This window comes from Alexandromys fortis, unplaced genomic scaffold (genome assembly GCF_014885135.2).
Source record: "Alexandromys fortis isolate MF-2015 unplaced genomic scaffold, M_Fortis_MF-2015_v1.1 scaffold_114, whole genome shotgun sequence".
Taxonomy (NCBI): Eukaryota; Metazoa; Chordata; class Mammalia; order Rodentia; family Cricetidae; genus Alexandromys; species Alexandromys fortis.
Genome location: NW_026068046.1, coordinates 1,383,728 through 1,388,499, shown reverse-complemented (window position 1 = coordinate 1,388,499; position 4,772 = coordinate 1,383,728).

Genomic DNA, 4,772 nt, shown 5'->3' with positions numbered 1-4,772 from the left:
GGGGCTCAAAAAGGCTGAGGTAGCTACCAGGGAGCCTGTATGGGTCTGCGCTAGGTCCTGTGCACTTATGTTAATTATAGTTGTGTTGCTTAATGTTCTTGTGAGACTCATAACATTTGGAGTGGGGTGTATCTCTGCCCCATTTGCCTGCTCTTGGGACCCTTTTCCTCCTACTGGGTTGCCCCTTCCAGTCTTGAGATATGAGGGTTTTTGCCTAGTCTTATTCTAACTTCTTATGCTGTGTTTAGTTGATATCCTTTTGAGGCCTGCTCTTTTCTAAAGGGAAAGTGAGGTGGAGTAGATCTGGGGGAGGTGGGAGGCATGAAACAGGGACTGAGAGAAGTGAATGGAAGGAAAACTTTAGTCAGGATATAATATATACAAAAGGGATGATTTTTTAAAAAGGAAAAATAGGTTATTTCATCAATTAATAGACTGGAATTCAAAAATAAATAACATCAATGAAACAAAAAAAAAATCCCCAAAAGAATGTTTGAGTACAGGAAAGAAGTCAAATCCTTCCCAAGTTACTTGCATTTAATTTATTCTTAGTTAATAAACTTATTATATCCTTGTATACTTTAAAATTATTGCAATATTGGAGTATGTTTTAATAAAAGTATTAAATGAAGGGGGAAAGTGGTACACATTTTTAAGTTTGAATACTTAGTCTAACTAAAATCTTTACCTCTATTTCATTTAAATGTAATTTGACTGGGAGAACAGGGAATATGGCTGCACTTCCAAATTCTCCTCCCAGTTCTAAAGAGATTCTTTTTGCTTCTGTCACAGGAAACCTGCTCCTATATTTTATACATTCTTCACTACTAAGTGTTTCAGAACATAAATCTTTGGAATTCTGAAATACTCTTTTTTTTTTCCCTCAAGTAACCTACTCTAGCAAACCTAAGTTGTTTTATTTTTTTCAGACACTTAGCCAAGAAATTTACAATATTATTCTAAAATTCAATATGAAAATTTATCCTTTTATATGATGGGCTGTTATTTGTCTTCTGCCCTGGGGTAATGTACTTCAGTTCCCTGGTCTATTTTTTTTTTTTTATTTTCAAGATAGGGTTTCTCCATAGCTTTTTGGTTCCTGTCCTGGAACTAGCTCTTCTAGACCAGGCTGGCCTCGAACTCACAGAGATCTGCCCGCCTCTGCCTCCTGAATGCTGGGATTAAAGGTGTGCGCCACCACCACCTGCTGTCTAATATATTTTTGCAAATAGATTTTTTACACCTTATAGTCTGATTACTACTTCCCCTCCCTCAACTTCTCCCCTCTTCCCCACTCACTCAAATCCACAGCCTTTCACACACTCTCTCTCTCTTTGGAATGCACACAGGCATCTAAAATCATCATCTTCATCATCATCATAATTAGATAGAAGTAATTTTCTATGAAGAAAATTAGAAAAACAAAAACAAACAAACCAGAACAGAATAAACCAACAAAAAGAAGAAAAAGAACCAAAGAAAAAGCTCAAGAAACATATACAGACACAGAGACACACAGATTTGCATTCACAAAAATCCTGTAAAAAGTCAAAAATAGGGAACCATATATCTACACGAAAGACATGATGGAATATTTTAAAACATTTAGAAAACATAACATTTATGTATGTATGTTCTGTAGTGAAATATCATGATAATTATCCTATCCATTTTGTCGGATGTTTTCTTTACTTGTATTTAAGACATTCAAAATCCACTCTATTAGCATTGTGTGAAATAGTCACTGAATTGATCTTAATTATAGTGTTACTAGGCTGTTAAAGGTAACTATCCCTCTTACATAACTGTACTCATATACAATAACCATCTTCTCTGTGTACCCTCTTCCACTCCTCCCTTGCCAGATGCTGATAACCACTATCTCAACACCGTACTTCTCAAAAAATCTTGTAGGTGCAAGGAAATGCAGGAAGTATTTTCTTTTCGCGCAATTTCCATTTGCGTTACTTAGAATTACAGAATTGCATTCTTTTGTGAATGAATAATAGTCCATATTTTGGACACTGAGATCCAATCCATAATTATGGCTTCAATAAACATGTGACTGCCGGTTTCTCCAAATCATACTCAGTGACTCATTCATATGTTTTTCATAATGGCAGAACTAATTTAGATTCTTAACAATAATCTGAGAGTTCATCTTTTTCTGCGTTTTTGCCAGCAGGTATTTTTAAAATGGATATTTTGCTAAATTGAAGAGAGATGATGTTTGGTTGTTGCTTTGATTGATCGTTTGCAGTATAACTTGAGTTGTGATGTATAATTCAATGTACAGTGTAATATATAGTAAGATAAAATGAGTAGTCTAGAATTTTTTTAAAAAATAAAAACTTTTCCAAATTATTCATGCCCTTTAAGTGTAATGATTTAAATGAGAACAAGCCCTCCACAGGCTTAAGTGTTTTGGATGTTTGGGCCCCTGTTGGTGGTAACACTGGAGAAGTTATGGAACTTTTTTGAGGCATAGTCTTGCTAAAGAAAGTATATCAGTGAGGGTGGGCTTTCAGGGTGTATAGTCTCACCCCACTTCCACTTCTCTACTTTCTCTATGATGCTCTGGCCACCTGCTGCCCCTCCCCACCATTATAGGCTAACCCTCCAGAACTGTACTCTGAAATGAAGTCTCTTCTATAACTTGCCTGGAGCATTACATTTTATCACAGCAACAAAAATATAACTAATAATTCAGGGAAATAAGAATCATATGAAGATCAATATCTCTGCAATTACTACTATTGTAGAGCATCCCCACTTTCACCTTAGTATAAATAGAAATTGAAGTACATGCTTACGTGCACATGTACTCTAAGAAAGGGTCTTTGCTTTTTCTGCCATATGTTATGTCAGAGGCAATGAAAGACAAATCTCTGACCAAATCATTTTCACTTTGCCATAGCTACACTAAGCTCCATCAATCAATTCTTTTTCCCCCATGGGGTGATGAATGATTATTCTCCTCTCCTTATATCATTAGTAACTCGTGACTCTAGTAATTAAACATTCCAAAAGGGACTTATGGTTTGTCATTTGCTCAAACCGTTGGCCTGAGAATCCAAACTGCTCAATGTGATGGTGGAACACATTGTGTGAAATTTGCCAGTAAGCCTCCGATTAAGATCTTTCTTCTTACTCACATGTTGACCTCTTTTTCCAAATGTCTCATGATGAGTTTCTCCACTAGAGGTGTGAAAGGGGTTGCCCTTTGTTTCTTTTCCCCCTTTTTATTATTTTTCTTTCCGTTTTCTTTTTCACCTCTTTTTCAAAATGTCTCATGTAGAATTTCTCTATTAGATTTGTGAAAGGAGTTGCTCTCTCTTTCTTTTCCAGTTTTTTTTTCATATTTTTTGTCATTTCCCTCTCTTTTCTTTTTCTAGTACTTGACATTGAAGCAGCCAGAACAGCACTAACACTGTTGGATCATGAAGTTACAGCCCCAGTTCTAGCCTTTCTGAGCATTATATCACTATATATTTTAACTTCCTCTCTTTCTTCTTACTTGTTGCTTTCCTTCTCTTTTCTATTGCAATTATCTCTCTCTCAAATATTTTCAGATCTCAACACCATTTCCTCCTCCTTGTCCCTCCCACCCCATTTAGTTTCCCCTCCCTCCTTTTTTCTCTTTTCCTCCATTCTTTTCTTCCTCCCTCTTGCAGTTTGTCAGTTCAACTGCTTTTCCTGCCTGGGAGACACACACACAGAGGCTCTGAGTCCTATAATTAGAGGAAACGATGGGGGAGGAAGAATGTCAGGGTAACCTTCCACTCCAGATTTCATCTGCTACTTTATATTTTTATATTCTTGGAAAAACAACCAAAGAAAATAGACATAAGAGCACATCTCATACAGGGAGAATTTTTTTTTATTTCCTACCAAAACCATTCATTGAATCCCGATAAGACATTAATTGATCCCTGGCTTGCAAAACTATAACATTATAAAAAAAAAACCTATTTGTATGCTTCTCAACTTGTATTAAATTACAAAGTCTTTTTCCACTAATTTAACAACAACAACAAAAAAAAAAAACCTGGCAGTCAGGAGTCAAGGAATACCCCAAAGTCTCTGTAAGTATAGCAACTTACATCGCTGCTCCAGAAACCTCAAAGTAACAGCTCTGCTCAGGCAGGGGAGGGTTTCCCCAAGGGACATTGTTGCAGTTCTGCTCAGGTCCCTGCGAGTGTAACAACTCTGCTCCCTCCCAGTGAAAGTGTTACAGTTCTGCTCTGCTCTTCTCTGTTCCAGCTCCGGGAAAAGTTACTTCTGTGCTCCACTGCACTCTACTCTGATGAAAGAAGCTTTCACGCAAACCTCATTCAAGGGATTTATTGTGAGGGAAGATTCCAGGAGGGTGGCTGCTTCTGCCAGGGTGGAAAAGGGCAGCAGCAAACTGAATAGGAACAAGACTTATATAGGGCTTCTTAAGGACAGCCCCCCCCCCCCGTTCAGATTTTCACGGTGGGAACTGGTCGTATTTCAACTTCTGAGCTTGAACAAGCTCAGAGATTGGTTGGATTTCATGCTCAGGTATTGGTTGGTTTCATACTCAGAGATTTGTTGGTTTTCCTGCTCAGGGATTGGTTTGGAGTTAGTCAGAGTTAGGATGTGTTTCTTTCACTGGCCCTTTTTAGCCTTTTGTCACTGGTTTCAAGACCAGGGTATGTTTCTTTCATTGGCTTTGGTTTTAGGTCCAGGGTGTGTTTCTTTGGCTGGCCATTTACCTTACACCAAAAAAAAAAAAAAAAAAAAAAAAA